This window comes from Nyctibius grandis, chromosome 6, assembly GCF_013368605.1.
Source record: "Nyctibius grandis isolate bNycGra1 chromosome 6, bNycGra1.pri, whole genome shotgun sequence".
NCBI classification, from domain to species: Eukaryota; Metazoa; Chordata; class Aves; order Nyctibiiformes; family Nyctibiidae; genus Nyctibius; species Nyctibius grandis.
This window is the reverse complement of record NC_090663.1, coordinates 45,544,867-45,567,615: the sequence shown is the minus strand read 5'-3', so window position 1 is coordinate 45,567,615 and position 22,749 is coordinate 45,544,867. Positions and strand designations below refer to the sequence as shown.

At 39.4% G+C, this 22,749-nt stretch overlaps 1 protein-coding gene and 1 long non-coding RNA gene across 9 annotated transcripts in view; one reads left to right on the top strand and one right to left on the bottom strand.

The window, feature by feature from the left end:
• Nucleotides 1-22,749, top strand: part of PALLD (palladin, cytoskeletal associated protein) — a 229,050-nt gene that overhangs the window by 11,639 nt on the left and 194,662 nt on the right. The gene's annotated exons all lie outside the window — the stretch shown is intronic.
• Nucleotides 737-22,749, bottom strand: part of LOC137664858 (uncharacterized) — a 33,843-nt gene continuing 11,830 nt past the window's right edge. Inside the window, exons 3-4 of the long non-coding RNA XR_011048395.1 lie at nt 2,064-2,260; nt 737-1,459 (exon numbers count right to left, since the gene is read on the bottom strand). This is a non-coding gene — a long non-coding RNA (uncharacterized lncRNA). The remainder of the gene's footprint in view (nt 1,460-2,063; nt 2,261-22,749) is intronic.

The window sequence follows — 22,749 nt, the reverse complement described above, 5'->3', positions numbered from 1 at the left end:
TCTTAAAGTCTCTCATTGTGTAAATTTTGTAGTTGTAATGAAACACTAGTGCCTTGGTGAGAGATACAGGTGTTCTACTAGTTTTATAATGGCAAGGCTTTAATAGTACTTTTTTATATAAAATATGAGTAGCTATTTATGTATATGTATTAATAGAACATATTTAACAATATAGTTGACTATCCTAGGTATCCTTAGTTTAAAAAAATCTGTTTCTTTTCACTTCTTTGTACAAGCTCTTTAATAGTCATCTTCAGAACTATTACTTTTCCATTTGTAAAATCTTTACTATTCCGATTAGAGTTTAGAACCAGATGGTTCAGGTCCTGCTTTTCAAATATTTTCATAAGCTTAAATGTATACTTATGTTATTCAAGATGGAAACTTTAGTGAAGCTATTTTATGATGAACTTGTTTAAAGTATTTGTTAATTCCATTCTTACTTGCTAGCCCAAGACCAAGGAAGGGCCCGAGAACTAAACTTGCTTCTGAACAATGAGATGCTTAATGTGTCTTAACAACAGACTTTACTAGACTATAAGCATTATGGTAGCTACAGTGATTGCAGAAATACTTTATAAAGATCAGAAGGATTAGTATGTGCTTTATGTGGCAGGAGAGGGCTCTTATGAATTGAAAATCATTAACAACCACATCTACTATTCTTATACTGTAAAAATCGAATATTTTATTGAGGTTTAATGTGATTCTCACACTATTTCCTATACATGTGCTTTAAAACGAAACTCAGTAGTTTTTGAGAGAGGACATTGTTCCAGAGGTAGTATTGACTATACAAATTGTTTATTTCTGAAACTGTGCAATTTTTATTATTGAGAACTGTCATTTAAACTTGTCAAAATTCATTAGTAATACAGTAATTACAGCAAAGTGCCTCTTTTTTTTTTCTTTTTTTTTTTTTAACACATCCATCTCCTCATGTGTTTCTCTAGGTGCTTTAGCAACCTTACAGATTTACCAGAGGCCTGCTTGCTTTAGTGGGTCTCTAATACCTTTTATTCAGGTATTGATAGTTTTAGGATGAAGTGCCATTTTTCATTTTAAGTCAAATTCATATACAAAATATTTTAACAACCTTTAAGCACAGCAATTCTTTCATGTTTCACTTTTTCCTTTGGTCTGTTGGTATACTGGATTTTCTGTTTATTGTAAATAAACTTTAGTTTATTACCAAATGCAATATTTTACAGTAAGAATCAATCTAAAACACTTCCCTAACTTATACAATAGTTTCTATTCCATTAATTCACAGAGTTGTTATAATTGTTTATAGTTATTTCAAGAACAATATTACAATAACAGCTATTGCAGTGACTGCCTGTAGTAATTTGTGGCCTGCAGGTTTTAGGTAGTTAACATGCATCTTTCAAATATTTTGTTTTCCATTCTCCATTCATTTTGTGGCAATGAAAGTCCACGCTGTCAGAATATTCTGCATCTGGGGGAAAACATACAGTGGAGTTAAGACCTATTGAGATCATGTACCCATCTGCTTTAAAAATAGTGTGGCATATCTGGGAAATGCTATTAGTGCATCTGTTTTCTTAACTCATAAATAATACTCCTTTTACCTTAGAACTACAAGGACGTTGGAAAGAGGATTCTTTATTGTTTGTCATCACGCTGCTTAAGAACAGCATTTAGGAGACTCTTGTGGTATATGATAACCAAACATCCTATTTGGATAGGGTTTTTTTGTCTTGCTTTACTGTCTAAAACCATAGAGTACAGTATTTAAAATGCGTATCTGGAGAGACAGGCTCTTTCCTAGGTGAAATGATCTTTACAAAGTCCAGATTGTGATAACAGGATAACTTATGAAAGTCTTATGAAAGAAAGAGTTTGCTAATTAAAGTATAACTTAGGCTGAGAAGTCCATTGATGTTACAAAATGAATATTCAAAGATCTAAAATTGAGAATGTGTGGGTGTGGTTGGGGGGGCGTGGGGTGGCTGGAGGGGACACGGACTCTTTGCTTGCTCGTTTTTATGTAAAAGCCCCAAGGAGGAGCTATAGATCCTGGACACTGGGGTTATTCTTACGTTTCATTTATTTCTTGTCGCTGTAGAATAGTTTTGACTACATGATGTATGCATTTCATCATCGTTGTTATACAGGCTGTCTGCATCACCAAGCTCACTTTCTTCAGAGCTTAAGTTTAGTATTTTTCATGAAAGCTGAAATATCTTTTGTAGTTTTTGTTTTAGAGAATTGCATACATTCTTTCTGGTTTTCCATCCTGAAAAAAGGAAGAATAAAACCCATTAGGTACATGAAGATGGGTGTTATAAGAGGCAATTGTAAAAACAATGGGATAGTTCTTAAAACTAGGACTGTTCTTTCAAATTGGATTTAGGGAGAGAATTCCAGCTCAGTTACTTTGTTTTTCTCTGTCTATTTGTGAATGCCAATGTCTCTGTCTTGGTATATCTCTGATTACATTACTGAAAGTTTAAAAGAATCTCAGTTCACTTTATTCTTTTGTTCTGCTTTGTCTGTCTCTCAGTAAAAGAATGCAGATCTAAAGTTCCTTGCTAATGCTCCATAAAAAAATAACATATTAACTAGTATTTATAAAAAGACTTAAAGATAAGATGAAAATGTTATCAAAGTACATCTTAAACTGATTCTATGCTTGATGGCTAATGTGAAAAGCTTAAAAGTAGATTAATAGAAATTACTCTTCTAAAATAAGAAAAATGGTGCCGCTATCTGCATAATGAAAAAATATATATAAAGAACTTTTGCCTCTTATTTACATAGGAATTGAATGAGACTTGGATGAACTCTAAAATAACAAGGCACCACATGTCTTCAGAAAGCTCTTTCACTACACTAGTTTTGTCCATGTTAAACATTTTTAGTTTAAAAACTAGGCTTAATTGAAGTAGTTTTAAAATATATATTTCCAACGGAAGTGGTGCTGAAAAAGGGCCAGAGGCAGTATTCCAAGAGGCTGCTTTTACTTCATGTTTCAGCATTTATTTGTATAAATCCTATATACTGTCTCTGGGCCTTTCCAATATTGTGCAAAGCATCAATAGCCAAGAAGTCTGACAGTGAAGAAATACATTAACAATCTGCTTGCCACGGACTGATTGAAAGTATTGATCTCAATAGAGAGAAGAGTTTGGAGTCAGTAATTCTGGCATCATTACTTATCAGTGCTCAATAGGTATGCAGTGCTGTTCCAAATCCTATTTAAAATATTATACTTAATATACTTTGACGTGTTTGCTCATTTGCCTAAAGGCAATACCACATCTTCGATTGTTCACGTTTCTTAAGGGTAATTATAGCAGTTTAATGATGTTACTTAAACAGGACATAGCTTTGTAAGATACAATATATTGCTTTATAAATATAAATTAAATAAATACAACTATCATTTTGAAACTTGATGCTTTAAAAACTCTTTCCTAATAAAAAACTTTGTCATGTCTGAAATATGCTCTGTAAATGCATTTTTGACAACGTGAAAACAAACTTTAGAGATCTGGATGATGAAGTTGAACAAATAGGACTTTTCAGCAAACATTCATAGCTGATGACTGAAAATGTTAGACTTCTGTTCAAGCAATTAGAGCTGACAGGACTTTGAGGGAGGCGGAGAAGGCTATGAACTAAAAGCTTATAAAAGACCAAACAACGAAGAAACATGGTTAAACAGCAGTGAAAATCGAGCTTATTTTATTAGTTCTAAAACCCATCTGGAAAGTACATTCTTTCTAAGAAGTCTTACAGTTTGATAGGGCTCTGTTAAGTGGACTGTAAACATGGATCATTTAATAGGCTGTGGGCTTGCCCTTTAAGTCCATGCAAAGTTAAAGGAAGGAGTAAAAGTAAATCCCTTGCCCACTTACTCCCTGTCACATGTGACAATAAGAGAGTAAGTCATTGCCATAATATCTGTATTTCATTCCCTGAGCACAGAGAGGTAAAGTAAGCAGGAAAGTTAAGGAATTAGCAGTGCTTTGTTTTTATACCTTGTACAATTATGCTCACATTTTGAGGTGGGTGTTGCAAGAACGTCAGTAAATAAACCTGTTCCTGTTATTTCTGTGAACCCTCTGAAAATCTTCCTTTCAGTGAAACACATCACTGATCAACAGTGAGGCTGATAGAAAGAAAGAAAGAAATGGAAATCCTGGGTAGCTTTTTAGGGTATGTGGGAGAGATGTTCAAGGGATATAATGATGAAATAAGCCTGTTGTTGTGCTTTAGGAAGAACTTCACAAAACCTCTGAAGGTGCACTATATGCAGAACAGCTATTTTGTTTATATCCGAGGCATCACAGTATTTCTTGCCATGTTACTTATTCACAAAACATTTGATGCTGTCATGAGTGCTCACATTCCACATGCTTTTTTTTTTTTTTTTTTTTTACATTTTTGGATATTGAAAAATAATCTACAGTTACGTAGTGAGGAGATAGCGTTCCTTTTAAGATAAGAAAATGAACAGAATTTGAAAGTTTGACTTTGCACAGAATAAACATTCACTGAGGTGTTGTCCCCTTAGACACTTAAGTGTTTTTCAGTCTTCTAGAAAACTTTTACTTGAATTAATGTAAGAAATGGACTTAATTGCTATTTTGTGCCCCTGTCAGTTGCCTTGTCTGAAGCAACTCACAAAAGGACAATTGATCAGTAGAAATAGTGAAAAATTGCAAACTGAAATAGTAAGGGACTTGCTTAAGTATTGAAAACTTGAATCAATATCCATATGACATGTTTCTGTAAATCAGGAAATGAGTGGACTTCTTAAATATATGCCTAGGTAATCTAGGTAGAGAAGAGATGCCATTTTATGAAATAAATCAGGAGGAATAATTCAACTAGGTAACTTCACCTGTATATACGAAGATACCTTTAAGTTGCAGAAGTGGCAAATGCCTGTATAGAAGCATCTTACCTGATGTACTGAAGTACTGCATGTCAAAGTGCTTATTATAGACCAACACTGAGAACCTTATTTTCCTTAATACACTACAGTTAGTGTGATACTACTCACTATAGATGAGTACGTAACTCGAGATTAGGAGTAGTGTGAACTCAAATAGGTCAGACTTCCTATGGGAAAGGGTAATAAGTTAAAATGCTTCTGTGTTGGAGGTAATTAGAAGGTAGAATCACTCCTAAAACACTGAAGTTTTTTCAGCTACCTGCAGGTCAAAGCAAGTAGAGGACTAAAATTTTTGTGCAACAAGTCTGTTATGAAGACATGTTTCTTTTAGTCTAATGCTAACATGCCGCTTCAAATCAAAGTGATTCATCGTTCCATCTTATTAATAATGTATACTTGCAGTGCATGCATGTATTAAAGTTATAAAAACAATTAATACTTTGCACTTATGCAGTGCCTTTCATCTGAGCATTTCGGTGCTTTATAAAGAACTTGTATAATATGTGAACAACTTTTGTTTATCTCCTCTTATTTGATAAGGTTGTGCTTTTCAGATGGCCAAGGGAAAAAGATTAGACAAATAGAATCCATCTCTTATTTATGGTACAACTGACAGGTACCCATAGCTAACTATGAATTTTTTTAATATCACAGAAAATGTGGCCACTAAGATAACACATGGCACCTACAGTAAATCATTGCTTATGGGAAGACCACTTAAATATTTGCCCTGTGAGTAGCTGAGGCATGTATTTAACTGAACTAACATGAAATGAGGGCCTCCTACTCCTATAGACTAGTCTTGACAAATGCAAGTTGATAACAAGCTTCATAGAAGACTGTTTAACATTTGGCCACAATCTAGCATCCTTAGCATTTTGCTCTTCTGCTATCTTTTTTTTCACCGTGACATATAAGTAAAATGGATAAAGTATTAATACACTGATAATTAGGGGCCAGGTATAGCATCAGATGCTGTCAGAACCTCTTATCCTTGGTACATGCTTTCGAGATAGCCAGTTCTGGAGGGAAGATGGGTCTCTTCAGTCAAGTGTGTCCCTGTGTCTTATGATAGCTTTGCTTTTAAGAGGCAGGAAGAAAAAAACACCCTAAAAACCCAAGAGGCAAAGCACACTTCACCATGCAGGAAAACAAGTTGTATTCAAATAAACTCTTCCAAGGGTGCTGAGTGCAATACTCACAGTTTCCTCCCAGGAATAAGATAGCAAAGTGGAACCCAGTTCAACAAAAATATAAATTCTCTGTTGATTAGTTTAACAGGTATGTTCACTTAACCAAAACAGGGCCAGTTACAATGCAATGGCATTTACTCAAATATCTGCAAAATCAATAAAGAAAATTCTTGTTCTCTCTTTTGTTATGTAGGCATGTGTTCCAATTCATTGTGAAGTTAGAAAACATTGCAAAAATAGTGTTATCAGGTAAATAAATGCCTTCAGTGTCTGAGACAAGCAATCATTGTGTGATGTATAGACGGAAAAAAAAGGGGATTTTGTTTGTTTTTTAAGGTAGAATTGCTTGCAGTAACTCATTGCTACAGTTAAATATTCCACATGCCTATGTTGGACTGTGAAGGCCATGAGTGTGCACAGAGATATTCTTTATAATATTGTACTTAAGCCCAGAGATCAAGTAGAAACATGAACCTCATAATGACAGTTATCCATAGTTAAATCTTGAATGCGAACTTACTTAGTTTCCACCTTATTCCCTAACAAATACCCAAGTTATTTAAACAAAGATAATGCCTAAGTGAATTCACATGCTTATTTTCAGCTAAAGCATAGTTCTGGACAAAAAGAAGTAATGCAATATGCAGAGTTTGAGTTATGTAAGTTAATTTTTATAAATTTTCAAGTGTTTGAAGAGTGAATTTGTTATTGTCCAGTACAGGTTGATTAAAAATTGTGCTGGCTTAGAATTCTTATTCAAGTATCAGATGTCCCTCTTAGTAGAATGTGAAGCTATTTCTGATTTGCTCCCTTCTTCCTGGAAATATGTTTCTCTGCTAGTTCTGAACGTAAATACTTGCTGAACCAATTGGTTCAGAATATAACAGGAATGAAATTATGTAGATAATTAAATTAACAAATGAAATGTAAGGTATAAAAGTGGCTTTTCATTTTTCCTTCTCTTAATATACAAAATCAGCTGCTTCTGTTAAATACTTACTGGTAAAATTCATTTTTAGTTCCAGTTAGATCCGTTCACTCAGAATTTTCTCTTTTTTAATCTGTAAAGATTTACATTAAGATAGCTGACATAGCTGTTTCTCAAGTAGCCTGTTTACATGCAGTGTAAACCAAACCCTTTTAAAACCTGCAGTGACCAATTGACATGTGCCTGAAGCATATAAACAAAAGCTACTGAGTGTATTAGCATTTTAAAAAAAGGCAAAAATATCCTTCAGGGAAGTTCTTGTGAAGAATTGAAGATTTTGATAAAAAGTGGGGAAATATTACTTTTTTTTTTTAAGGGCTTGCCTTAATTCTGAATGACTAATCCATAGAAAATTTGATTCTCACTGTTGCTGCATGGAGAGTCCTCAGAAAGTGAATTCCATGATAACCAACAAATGGGATTTATGTTCTTAAATGATTTGAGTTCTCTCATGCACAACTAATTTTGATACTATGTATAATATAACATAGTTGAAGATTGGTATAATATTCCAAACCGATTTTTAAAAAATGAGGAAATTATCACAATTTCTGTTTCTGCACTTCAACAGCTTTCTTAATTAAATATGTATTTTTGTCTCCTAAACTATGATTATACTTAACCACTTATCAGCAAAGCAAATTTGGAAAGGAAAAAAACTCGGAGGGGAAAATTCTTATCTCTTGGTATTGGATAGTTTCCCCAAGAATGCTTGTGAATTGCTGCTGCTAGAAGGAATTCTTCTGCAGATGTTAATTTAGGGAGAGCTTGAACCATAGTTAAGAAGCAGTATAACAGAATCCAAACTAGAATACTAAACTTAATTTTTTTTAATGTGCCTTTCCCATACACTGCAGAGAGCATTTGTATATTACAGTCTGTATTATCAATTAATATCAATATTGACTGGATTTAAAGACTGCAATCCTTTGTGCAGTCTTTAGAGCAGAATAGAGATGGACAATTTAATTCTCAATGTATGATTTGCTTGAGACGTTGGTACAGTGAGTCTCTTTTGTAGTGAAGAATAAGGGAAAACACTTGTAGCCTTACAGAGGTAAACATTACTGTATGTTTTCTGCCTTTTTTCCAAAACAGCATTGCTGCTGGTAAGGCCGTTCAAGTTTAATTATGGAGGGTTGGGACAGAAGGAGAGATGATTCTATCTGAGCTTCCTCAGGCTTGCCATATGGCCAGAAGGAATCTATAAAAGCCGGTTTTCCACAAAACCCAGGAGAGGTAATTTTGGGGGACTTCACCTATAAAGGAAGTAGGTGGAGATGGTGACTTGCCGTTCACTGGGGAATTGTTATAGATGGCAGGCATTGCAATTCTAGAACATGCTACTGACTGCAAATGCAGAGGCTGGTGAATCAGAGTTTCAGCCTAGAATCCCTCTTTATTCTCAGAGGATTTCTAAACCACTGACTAAAGCCCTGCCCCCTTTAAAAAAAAAAAAAAAAAAAACAACAGTAAACCACAACCTAAATAAGATTAACTTAATCTCTTGTTGGATAGAGGAAACATCATTGTTGCTGTAATCCAGGTAAGTGGCAACCTGAAAATTGGATGCATGTGACCTCACGTAGTGTGATATTACAGCCAAAGTCACTCCAGAACCCAGGACTGGCATAAGACCCACGGCAAATTTGTATATAAACTGATACAGAAACTGGCTTTCAATGAAGGCCTTCCCTACCAGGCCCACTATATTATGTTCCTTCACACCTTTTGTCCTCAGGACTGTTCTTTAGGTGTATGACATGACGATAGGAATTATGTGCCTTGGATTGAGAAGGAAGATGTGATATTAAAGTTTCCCTAGCCGGATGGTTTTGGATAAGTAACTTTTGACTGAACATAGTCATCATGATTCAAAGCAGACTGTTTTCCTCTGCCTCCAGCCTGTTCAAAAGATGGCTCTGCTACATCAGCCTTCAGGACAAGGTTGGACTGCGCTTCAATACTTTCCATTTTAAACACAGATGGAATTCATTAATTATTGCTTCAATTAACCATATATTCTGCTCTGCTAATTTTAGTGTAGTGCAGTTTGACTAAAAGACATTACAGGTTTTTGTACGCAGCTTTTATTATAGGTGTGGATATTTTGCTTGATATTATACATTTTAAGGCTGCTACATTATATAAGGTCTAGATAGTTCAAACTGAAACAAAAATGTGGCATGTACTTCTATGGCCATGTTGATCACAGAATCACAGAATGTTAGGGATTGGAAGGGACCTCGAAAGATCATCTAGTCCAATCCCCCTGACGGAGCAGGATTGCCTAGACCATATCACACAGGAACGCGTCCAGGCGGGTTTTGAATGTCTCCAGAGAAGGAGACTCCATAACCTCTCTGGGCAGCCTGTTCCAGTGTTCGGTTACCCTCACCGTAAAGAAGTTTTTCCTCATATTTATGTGGAACCTCCTGTGTTCCAGCTTGCATCCATTGCCCCTTGTCCTGTCAAGGGATGTCACTGAGAAGAGCCTGGCTCCATCCTCATGACACTTGCCCTTTCCATATTTATAAACATTAATGAGGTCACCCCTCAGTCTCCTCTTCTCTAAGCTAAAGACACCCAGCTCCCTCAGCCTCTTCTCATAAGGGAGATGTTCCACTCCCTTAATCATCTTTGTGGCTCTGCGCTGGACTCTCTCTAGCAGTTCCCTGTCCTTCTTGAACTGAGGGGCCCAGAACTGGACACAATATTCCAGATGCGGCCTCACTAGGGCAGAGTAGAGGGGGAGGAGAACCTCTCTTGACCTGCTAACCACACCCCTTCTAATACACCCCAGGATGCCATTGGCCTTCTTGGCCACAAGGGCACACTGCTGGCTCATGGTCATCCTGTTGTCCACTAGGACCCCTAAGTCCCTTTCCCCTACGCTGGTCTCCAACAGGTCTGCCCCCAACTTGTACTGGTACATGGGGTTGTTCTTGCCCAGATGCAGGACTCTACACTTGCCCTTGTTATATTTCATTCAATTTCTCCCCGCCCAACTCTCCAGCCTGTCCAGGTCTCTCTGAATGGCTGCGCAGCCTTCCATTGTGTCAGCCACTCCTCCCAGTTTTGTGTCATCAGCGAACTTGCTGACAGTGCACTCTATTCCCTCATCCAAGTCATTAATGAATATATTGAATAGAACTGGTCCCAGTACCGACCGTTGAGGGACTCCACTAGACACAGGCCTCCAACTGGACTCAGTCCCATTGACCACCACTCTCTGCCTTCTTTCCTTCAGCCAGTTCACAATCCACCTCACTACCCGATCATCCAGACCACACTTCCCCAGTTTAGCTGCGAGGATGCTGTGGGAGACCGTGTCAAACGCTTTACTGAATTCGAGATAGACCACATCCGCAGCTTTACCACCATCTATCCACCTGGTTACGGCCTCATAAAAGGCTATCAAGTTGGTTAAGCATGACTTCCCCTTAGTGAAGCCATGCTGAGTGCCCCTAATGATGCCCCTATCCTTGATGTGCCTAGAGACAGCACCAAGGACAAGTTGTTCCATTACCTTTCCGGGGATGGAGGTGAGTCTGACTGGTCTATAGTTACCCGGGTCCTCCTTCTTGCCCTTTTTGAAGGCTGGAGTAACATTTGCTTTCCTGCAGTCCTCAGGCACCTCTCCCGTTGCCCACGACTTAGTAAAGATGATGGAGAGTGGCCTAGCAATGACTTCCGCCAGCTCCCTCAGCACCCGCGGGTGCATCCCATCAGGGCCCATGGATTTATGGACGTCCAGGTTGCTTAATTGGTCCCTGACCCAGCCCTCATCTACCAAGACAGATTCCTCCTCTATCCTGACTTCTTCTGAGGCCTCAGGGGTCCGGGGCTCCTCAGGACAGCCTCCAACAGTATAGACAGAGGCAAAGAAGGCATTCAGTAACTCCGCTTTCTTTTTATCCTCTGTCTCCAGGACCCCCACCTCATTCATCAGTGGGCCTACATTGCCTCTAGTGTTGGCTTTACCTGCAATGTATTTGAAGAAGCCCTTTCTGTTGTCCTTGACCTCTCTTGCAAGGTTTAATTCCAAGGAGGCCTTAGCTTTCCTAGTTGCCTCCCTACATCCTCTGACAACAGACTTATATTCCTCCAAGTGGCCAGCCCCTCCTTCCATGATCTGTACACCCTCTTCTTCCACTTGAGTTTGCCCAGCAGTTCCCTGTTTAACCATGCAGGTCTCCTGGTACCCTTCCTTGACTTCCTACCTGCTGGGATGCTCTGATCTTGAGCTCGGAAGAAGCAGTCCTTGAATGCTAACCAACTATCTTGAGCCCCCTTACCTTCTAGTACCCTGTCCCATGGGATTTCCCCTAGCAATTGCTTGAAAAGGCCAAAGTTGGCCCTCCTGAAGTCCAGGGTTGCGATTCTGCTAGCTATTCTGTTCCTGCCACATGAGATCCTGAACTCTACCATCTCATGGTCACTACAACCAAGGCTGCCCTCAACCTTCACCTCTTCAACCAGACCCTCCTTGTTAGTAAGGATAAGATCCAGCAGCGCTCCTCTCCTAGTTGGCTCATCCACCATTTGCATCAGAAAGTTATCATCAATGCACTGGAGGAACCTCCTGGACTGAGGATGGCTGGCTGAGTAGGCCTCCCAGCAAATATCAGGGTAGTTGAAATCCCCCATGACAACCAGGCCCTGTAATTGCGAGACTGCTCTCAGCTGCCTGTAGAAGGCCTCATCACCCTCCTCATCCTGATCCATTGGCCTGTAATAGACACCCACAACAGTATCACTCCTGCCAGCCTGCCCCTTAATTCACACCCACAAACTCTCAACTCGCTCCTGATCCGCCCCTGGACAGAACTCAACACATTCTAGCTGCTCACTCACATAAAGAGCAACTCCACCACCTCTCCTTAGTGGCCTGTCTTTCCTGAACAGGACATAGCCATCCATGACCACATTCCAGTCATGCGAGGTGTCCCACCAAGTCTCTGTGATTGCCACTAAATCATAGCCCCCCGACCGAACACGGATTTCCAACTCCTCCTGTTTATTCCCCATGCTGTGTGCATTGGTGTACAGGCATTTCAGGGAGCAAGCTGAGCACACTGATTTCACCCCAGGGGGATGGGAGGCCTCCTGGTCTACCTCAACACTAGAGCGTTGCCCCAGTGGTGCAAGCCCAGATACTACCCCATCCCCCTTCAAATCTAGTTTAAAGCTCTCCGAATGAGCCCTGCTAATTCCTGTCCTAGAACCCTTTTGCCCCTACGACATAAACCTTTCCCATGTATTATGGTCACGCCTGGTGTCTTATAAAACCAGCCATTATCAAAGAACCCAAAGCCCTGCCTGTAGCACCAGTCTCGTAGCCAGGCATTAATAGAGAGAATCCTACTATTCCATCCCACGTCATCACCTGAAAATGGAAGGAGGGAGGAGAAAACAACTTGTGCCCCAGACTCTTTCACCAACCGTCCTAGGGCCTTGTAGTCTTTCCTCATCCCCCTCAGACTACGGGATGCAGCTTCTTCCCCACCTGTCTGGAAGATCAGCAGGGGGTAGTAGTCTGTGGCCTGCACCAGGTTGGGGAGTTTCCTGGTGATATCCCTGATTCGGGCTCCAGGCAGGCTGCAGACCTCCCTGTGATGGGGGTCAGCTCTGCATATTGGGCCCTCAGATCCCTTTAGGAAGGAGTTTCCAACCACTAAAACTCTTCTCTTCTTCCTTGTGGAGGAGGTAGCTATACGCCTGTCAGGTTTTTCTGACTGTGGTGGGACCTCTGATATAGGTTGCCTCTCCACCACATCCCCATTGGACCAGCTGTATTCCACTAGGGCTTCATATCTATTGCTCAGAGGCACCTGTGGAGGCAAGGTAGGCAAGGAGGGCACTCGCCTTTTGCCACAGCCATAGACTTGCCTCCACTCACTCCTCTCCTCTAAGTTATTGTTTTCCACCTGAGAGGGGCAGAGTACAGGGGTCCCTCGATCCTGGGAGCTCTCCGGCAGATGCTCCCATTTTTGTTGCAGGGAGGGCAGAGCCTGGCTCCACCAGTCTATCTCCATTTCAGCCTCCCGAATGCTCCTAAGCCTTTCTACTTCGGCTTGAAGCCTTTCAACCTGGCTTTGCAGCTGTGCCGCTCGGCCGAGCAGATCATCTACCTGTTCACAGTGCACACAGCCCCCTGTCACCACAGAGACGGTGCAGCATTCCCTGCAGCCTGCGACCTGCACCATTGCCTCCTTCCGTGGGAGCTCTGTCTGGGTTCCCACATCCATTTTGGTCTTCTTCCACCGGGTAGATACCATTGTTCTTTCACTGAGCTGGGAAATACTTGTTGGTGCCACCCCTGGTTCACAGCTCCTTGGCACCTTCCTCGCCTTGTGCTCTGGGAGGGAGTCAGTGCCCTCCCCAACGAGCTGCAAACTGCTGTGGCCTCTCCTGCCCTGGGACACACCCAGTCATTGCTGACTCACCCAGTCACAGCTGACTCTCCCTCTCCCCTCTGGGCAGGGACTAGTCCCTGACCTCCAGGAGGCTTTTTATCACCCAATCAATCACCACCCTCAATCAACAGGGAGTGGTGCGTTTAAATCACCCGCAGTGCCTCCGGCTACGCCCCCTCCTCTCCTGATTAGTTGCCGGGAACCTCCGGGTCCGGGGTGGGGGGGGAAGCAGCTCGGGGCTGCTGCTCCGGGAGGGTCAAGAGTACAAAAACCTCCCGGTTACAGCCCGATGCCGCCCTCGCCCCCCACTAACCTCAAGTCGCTGTCGCTGCTGTCAGCTGGATCCCAAGGATCCCAAGGATGATCCTGATTTGATACACTATTATTTATTCGTAGTATGACAACTGTACACTTTTCTCTTGTTCTGGCATTCTCGAAGATTAACTTGCTCACCTATAACTTAAATACGGTTTTCTGAATAGGTAACAGGAAAGGAGTTAAATGTTGACATGAAAGCAGACATTGCTGTCCCAACAAAATCTCTAGATTGAATGTATGTAATGCTATCCATAACTTTTCTGCTTCCAGAAAGAGCATTGTAGTGTATTATATGCAAATTTAAACTTCAGACCCTTTGGAAAATGAACCAATGCATATTGTAATAACTTCTCAGTTTAGAAAGAATTTGCATGGGGTTCTTCATGCTTAATTCAGAATTCAGAGCAATTCTAAGGAGTTTAGGGTACAAATGAAAAATTTGACTTTAATAAATGGAGTTCTTCAGGAGCTTGGAAATTTGTTACTTAAATCCAGTTTTCTAACTGTTTTTGTTCAAATGAGTGGTTAAGACAACTCAATGCTCTGCACATGGTAGAGCAAAGAGAATAGCCAGGAAGAATATTGGTTTTGCAGTCCTTTGGTTCTTCCCCCACCTTTACTTAATTCTGTAAAAGCTCTTAATTTGGTATTTCAAGTAACCTTTTGGAAAAGTATCTGTTCCTCGCCTTTTTGGTGGAAAAGGGAGTGTGAAAGTTGGGCTGAAGGGGGATGTTATCTCAAGTCATGTATTTTTATATTGTTGATGTAAAAATGAGCATTGTCTAACAGTGGATTAATGTTTAAGTTACAGAATGGAATATCCAAAACCACAGGAGATTCACACACTAAGAAACTGGAAACAATCTACAAAAAACACACTTGCTGAAAAGCTTCTTTGTATTCTTTGATTCCCTTCTTCGTCTTGAATATCTTAATAGAAGAACTGAAGTTCTTTTAATCTAAAAGGTTAATTTTTTCTCCTAGAGCAAATTATCCAATCTAGCAAGCTATTCCTCTCCATTTTCAAGTGAGAGGAAGATAATTTATACTAATCTTTGTGAAAACAAAATTCAACGCTGTTTTTCAGGAAAGGCTTGTGTTCAGATAATTTTTGTAGTACGTGGTGTGAATGTGCCATCAGCTTCAGTAAAGTCTCTTTTCAAACTGAAACACGTTGCCTGGCAAATCTATTCTTGACTCCGGTTCGTACAGCACCTTGCCAATTCCCCTTATTCTGCACCAGCAATGAAACTAGGAGTTGCATAATCTCAGTTGACCTAAACATTTTCCATTTTTTTAAAAAAGATAAAATTTGCATCAGGGATTTTTACAACCTGACACCTGACTCAGTGTTGTAATAGGGTTTATAAACCTAAAAGAAGCATGTGGCAAACAGAAGCATAGTAGTTTAGATACAGAAGTCCTCACTTAAACTTAAGTTCTATTTACACCCAGTTTATATGGTGTTCTACTAAGATTGCTTTTGCAGACAGCAAGAGTTTTTGAGAGACAAGCTGGAAGCAAAAAATGTTGTTCTGGAAATAGCCTAGTTGCCCTTTTCTGCCTTAAGAAGTGCAAGGCTATTTCTAAGGTACATAGATGAGAATAATGTATCTAACTTACCACATTTCAAAGTGAAATGTCTGCTTTTAATATTTACTGAAATTTACATGGTGGTAGCTGGCAATACTGTAGCTGCACTTTTGGCAGCTTATCTGTGTTTTTCCATGAAGAGAACTGCAATAGCTTCCTTAGATAAGGAATGTCAGGGGTGAAATAAGCAACTTTTGATTCCTTAGAAGGGCTCTCTTGACACACCTAATAAAGATTCTTGGAATGCAAATGTCTGACAGTGGGAGACATGAGGAACCACTGACCCTATGCGTGGATTTTCCCATATATGCCTAAGGCATTCTGTGAATTGGCAGTGCAAGAAAACTACGGTACATGCAAACACGCTATTTATGGGTGAAATGAAAGAACTGAAGAAATGGCCGCTACTTAGGAATGCTAGAGAGAGGCCTTAGGCACTGCCCTTACTGGAATTTGTTTTTTTGCTAGTTCAGTCTGGTTTTGACATCTCTTTAAGGACTCACGCTGTTGTAGACAAAAATCTTATTCTTATCTCCTGCTCATAAGTGATGAAACTGAGGTGCAGAGCTTCCTGGGAGCAGGTTTAGAAGGAATACCACAATGTGAGTGCCTTTTGTGTCAACCACATGCTTACATATTTTCTTTCAACAGAAATGTCCTTTACTTGTTTCTACTAATTAAACTACACGTAGAACATTATAGGGGAGATGTGATGACCATCACATACAACAGAAGAGATGAAATTCCTAGTGTTTCATTGTATACTTTTTTCTATATTACTAATGGACAATTCTGCTTTAATAATCGACTTTAGTAATTTACCTAAAAAAATCAAGTGAGGTGACTTTTTTTGTGGAAGAACATTTAACACTACTATCTGTGCCTATCTTTCTTAAAAGCTGTATTTCAAGAAACACCAATTCCTTTTCATAGAAGGGTAAGTATCTCTTTGAGAAATCAAGTGACTTCATAACCCTTTACATCTGTCTACCAAGGGTCTTCATCTCTCCCTACTTTTTCATTTAGGTATTCAGAAAGTTTTCTCTTTCACAGTATAAGACAGTCCCACTCATGCATAACATTCAGAATCTAATTCTAGGGATTTTTTTTTTTCCTCAGATTTGGTCTGGTTTTCAAATACAACTTGGAGATCAAAGCAGGCTGTGGAAACTCAGCTGCAGGAGTGTCAGTTAGACAGGGAGATTCCTCAAAGTCTTGCAAGGTATTTTACCAAGATGCTTATTCTTCAACCACTAGAATACAATTAGGAGTTTTGACTAGTTGTACATCTTCTTTAGCCTCTTGCTGTCGTAGTCTTTTTTTTAACTTTCTCAGCTGAGTTAGTATGTTTAGTTGCGTCTAAATTAGGCTGTACTCTACTTCCATAGAGTGATGCTGATTTTTCTTGTCTTCCCACAAGTAGAACCTCTGCCCCCAATCTGAAGTTCTTAATACACGAAATGTGTTAAGCCATTCATCAAAATGCTGTTCTGTTGTTCTTTAGAATAACTCTGTTTCTTTTTATTGCTGATTAAGTTTTCCACCTTTGAATTCTTTCTTGAGTACTGCTTGGTGAATAGTGCGCAGGGAACAGCTTCATACCATTTTATTTTTACCTTCCATATTATGTTGGATCTATTTTCTTTTTTGTTCATTTATACTTATTGAACAGTACAAAACCACTTTCTTAGTACTTTTTTTTCCCTGTACTCAAAATTGAAACCATCTAATTAGTTGTATAATCTCCCTCAAAGTTGTTGGTCATATAGGAGGTATCTAAGATAAGATTCTTTGAACAAAAAGGCTTCTTTCCTCATTGTTCATCAAAAACCAGCAACTAAATCCATGACTGAATTAAAAATCAATAAAGATGAAAAGATTCAAGTGAGCATAAAGAATGGAAGTATCAAAAACTTTGAATATTTGAAATCAAATCTCGAAGATACTGGTGTGTGGGTGCTGGGGTTTTTTTAACACTATTCCATTACCCATTCCATGTGTATTAGGTGCATCTCTAAGATGGAACATGGTGTTGAACTTAAAATCTTGAAAAGTGTAAAGATAAGTCTTAATACCTGTTATCTGAACTAGAAGATATTTCAGTGGGGAGTTAATGCATTCTTCACATTTATTGCAGTGAATGTAGGTTTCATATTGTACTTAGTGTATCACCAATATTATTTGAGGCATTATGCCTGCAAAACAAAATATATGAATGACAGTGAATTAGATTGTCATCTATTTGAAGTCCTATAAGGCAGTTTAAAAAGCTACTGTGTTTAAAAAAAAAAAAAAAAAGTCAAAATGAACTGAACTGTCTAAAATCACAGTATCAAATGTTCAATCTGACATATTTCATCTTGACTCCCAAAAAGACCTTCTATTGTGGGCCAAAGGGAAAGGGAGGAGGAGAACTGCTGTGGCTTCTAAAATATTGCAGGCATCTGGTATTCTTCAAAAATTAAACTTTCTTGTGTAAGCTGAAGCAGGATACCTTCAGCTATAAGATCAATTAAATCAGTTGCTCTGTTAGGTTTATTTAGTGAATCCTATAGAACAAAACGGAATCTTTTCTTGGGTTGCTGAAAAAAGGAATGCCAAAATCTTTCAGATTGACCATTTAGGCTGCAGGAGATTAATTTCTGACAGGTGCAGTCTTTCTACATAACAGCTCTGGGAAAGTTTTAAATTATTCTTAATGTTACTAGTTTTTCGGGGGCGGGGGGGAAGATCACCATTTTAGTGTTGCCTGTAATGCAAGCTATTATACTAAAGAGTTCACTTAAACCCAATAAATAGAAAGGCACAAAAAAAAGGACCCCATTCCACAGGAACTTGTTTAAAGCTGGTGATAACTGCAGTCATATTTTGAAATTGCTTGCAAGTGTCCAGTTCTCATTTGTTAGTTAACTGAAGCAAGAGCAGGTTGCATGCTAAGTCGATTTTGAAGCACATCAGTGTTTAATGAGAGCAAGACAGGGACAGGAAGGCTCCTGACTTATTTCAGTATTCTAACAATTTATTCATACTTCTAAGCTTCAAGAAAGCAAGCATGTTGCACAAACACTTCCAGTTTCAAAATACCCTTTATCATAAAGGCGGTGCAGTAAGCAGGGAACTAGGAGACTGATTTCAAGAATCTGGCAGATTAATGTACTTTCCACTTATTTCTCAAGTCTTAAAACCTTGTATTGAAATGCAAGCACCTGTGAGAGACAGTTGAGAGGCAGAACAAGCTAGTGGAGAGAAAAGAGCTTGGCCTTCTATCTGATGTAACCAGGTTACAGAACTAAAGAAATCTTTAGTACAACACACCTCGTGAGATCCTTTGGTTACTCACTCTCCTCATACAGCACGAAGATATCCCAAGATGCAAGAAAGGCAAGTATCAGTCAGGGATGTAAGCACAAGGCATAGTTGAATGGATGGAGCTTGGTGCAAGCTACAGATATGATTATTATTATAATATGATAACATTTATCATATAGAATTTCTTGAAGTCACTCTTGTAGAGAATGACTGTGACAAGTCTGTACTTAGCTGTGGTGGTTGTAACCAGAGCATCATGTCCCATTTCAGAGCTACCATTAGAGTCCAGAACTCCTGACTCCTTTATTCTGCTCTTTGTTAGCAAATGAGTGTGTGCCTGCTGAAATGTGTTCTGTACATACAAACAGATACTGATTCTGAAAAGATGATAGTGTACCATGGTTTCACAACACACCATATCTCTCATGCAAACCCCTCTGTTGGCTACATGATGATCAAAAAACCTAAATTATGCATGCACTGTGTAACTTCAGTAAGGCCAGCAAGTTCTGTAGAGATTCTCTTACCTTGTTTTGAAAACAGAACTGTGTTTTTTCTGTTGCTTTTCCACAGAATTCTCACTTGACATGAGAAAAACAAACAGCAAATACTTGTTGCAAGTTTTTTAAATGTGTCTGAATGGGTTTTCTTATTTGTATGTGATTATATTACTTCTATAAACGGCTCTTCTGGTATGTCTATTTTGGGTTGAAAAAAAATAAAACTATTCTTTCACCTAATATTTGAAACCTTTTCCTAATTTTATGCTTCATGAAACCTTATAGCCTGAGAACCCTTTGAGAGTAGTCATCATAGATCTAACAGAATACTTCTGATTTTTATGACAGCATGAAGGCAAAATGAAGAAATGCTGTGATTCAATGATGTTTTTTTTCAGAGTAGCTACTTAAAAATACCAATGGAAAAAATGTTGATCTGTGTTAGGGCCAAATATTGACTAGAAAGGAAGTATTTTGATTACATTGTAATAGTATGAAATATAGCCTAGATAATGAAAGGCAAAAGGATATGGCCTCTTACTATATAATCTCTTTGGCCATCAGCCAGAGCAGGAAATTTTCTCTGGGAGAGTGAAGGTATCGAGTAACTTGAAAAGTAATATATTTTTAGAGACACTAGCTTCATTTCACACCACTTTCTACAATTAGATTGTCACCTTAGAGAACAGACTTCTTGTTTGAAAAGTGGTCTGCAGTCTAACTCTTTTTCCATATTTATTTAAAATATGCTTTAACTGGACAGGGAGAGGGGAAAAATTACAGAATACCATTGTTTTAGGAAGGACCTTTATTACTAGTGAACAATAGTATACGGGAATATATGCTAGAGAACAGCATATGCTATTCGTGACTCTACAGTACGAATGTGTCACCATAAAGGCAAACACTAAAATAACATATTTGCAGTACTTCACTTAACAGAACTGACTCTTGGCACGGTCAACATCAGTAATAAATCCTGAAAAGTGCAGCGATGGGTCCTGCAATTATCTTCTGCTTCTCCTGTTTGTTGTACCAAGTGAGTTTGTTCATTTTTTTTAAAGTCTTTGTGGAGAGACCATTGTATGCATCTATATAGCACTGCGGGGCGGGGAGGAAGGTGTAGGCTCCAGAAGGTTGGAGGGATTTCAAATCAACCTTGAAAGGGTTTTGGTTACTTACAGACCTTTAAAAGAACTGTTATTTATTGTACAGGAAAAGGTATGCTGGTGAAATTTGAATAGTGAAATATGTTTTTGCTCAAGATGATTGCAAATTTTTGACCACCATTATATTTATGTGGGCAAAGCTATCACAATATGTTGTTATGTACTAAATAACTTCTATTTCAGAAAGTGCACTTCAGTTTATAATGTCACTATAATGTCACTTTTGAAATGTCACTACCTATATTACATTTACCATATTAATTGTGATACTGATACTTCTTGTCTAAGTGAACGATTCAACAATTGCAATCTTCACGTAACTTAAAAAGACACCCATAGGATGCGGTGGGGTGGGGGGAATTAAGACTCAGACACACAACCATTGTCTTCCATCAAGGCAGTCTGATCCCATCTCTTGCTGGAGTAGGATGGATGTTGCAATAGAAGGTATCATTGGAGAGAATGTGGGATTCCTTCTTTCTGCCAGTCCCATGCAGGAATTCTACTGTGGATAGCATGGGAGAATCAGCATCAGTCTTGTTAGTACTGCGTGCATTCTGATTCATGATGCCGGATACTGTAATGACATCGTATCATAAATTATTTCTTTGGGGGCATCCACACCGCCCTTAATTGTTTCTATGCTTTGAAGACCTGCTGACTACGGCTGCATTATCCCTTAACTTCAAAAGTTCCAACCGATTAAAAGGTTCTGGGAAGGATTTTGTGACAGCTAAGGGTGTGGGATTATTTTCTTTCTTTTTAAGAGAGGAATGGGCAGAAAATTAGGTGTTTAGTTTGCCTGAATGAAAAGAAGATGCTACCCAGTAATATATATATTATCCTGCCAGGTCTTTAGGGCATATTTTGAAATTTGATACAGGGCAACTTTTGTGCCAGAGATGTGCCTATTGCCACTCCTATGAAAATACACCCAGAGCTGGCCAAGTTGCAACCTGCAGTTCTTCCTGGGTTTATATGTGGTTCCATGATTGAGGAATTTTGCCCTAAAGCAAAGATTATGTTTGTACTGGCTATGTTCATCTCTGAAATATAATCCAAGCAGCCTAAAGCCTTTATGGGCTGGCGAACTTCTGTGCTCTCCAATAGGGTGAAGAGACTGAGACAGTGTGAAGAGAAGCTTTGGTCACGAGTGTAGGGTGCACTTAGGATCAGCACTGATTGACCAAAGAGGCCACTATTGGGAACTGTGAACGAACTGGGAGCTGATCACAGAATCACAGAATCAACTAGGTTGGAAGAGACCTCCGGGATCATTGAGTCCAACCTTTGACCTAACACCACTGTGTCAACTAGACCACGGCATGAAGTGCCACATCCAGTCCTTTCTTAAACACCTCCAGGGATGGTAACTCCATCACCTCCTTGGGTAGCCCATTCCAATGCCTAATAACCTTCTCTGTGAAGAAATTTTTCCTAATGTCTAACCTGAACATCCCCTGGTGCAGCTTGAGGCTATGTCCTCTAGTGCTGTCGCTAGTTGCCTGGGAGAAGAGGCTGACCCCCACCCTGCTACAACCTCCTTTCAGGTAGTTGTAGAGAGCAATAAAGTCTCCCGTCAGCCTCCTTTTCTCCAGGCTAAACAATCCCAGTTCCCTCAGCTGCTCCTCATAGGACATACCCTCTAGACCCTTCACCAGCTTTGTTGCCCTTCTCTGGACTTGCTCCAGCACCTCAATGTCTTTCTTGAAGTGAGGGGCCCAGAACTGGACACAGTACTCGAGGTGTGGCCTCACCAGTGCCAAGTACAGTGATCAGACAAAAGCCCTTAAGAACTGGGGGAGGAGGGAAGGATGCAGTGCCTGAATAAGGAGGCTGGAACTGCAATCCAGTAGGGATAGATGGAAGGAGGTGGCACACAAAGAAAATTAAATGAGAGGTCAGGGTAACACTGAGTCTGTGGTAAGAAATCTGAAGAACATGGTTTAGGGCTGCCTAGACAAAAAGCTGTAGATGTAGAAGGGATGGGACCACAATGGGTAAATACAACAGTGTTCAAGTGTCTTGCTCCATATTCAGTAAGTCAGAAGTTCTCACAGTAGACTTAAAGTTTCTGATGCGATTCTTTACCATTCTGTGATGCTGTATGATAGAACTTACCTTGTCAGCTTGTTCTAAGAAATGTAAAAATACTTTCAGTTCTAAAGAATTATTGAAGTTACAAAGTCAAGGACTCAAAATATAGAAAACAAAGTTGCACTTAAACAGTACACTACAGTATGTAATTACATAATCACATTTCTCTCCCTCCCCGTCTTATTAATGAGATGAGGTGTACAATCAAGAAAGGATTTCTGTAGAATTCTTACCTT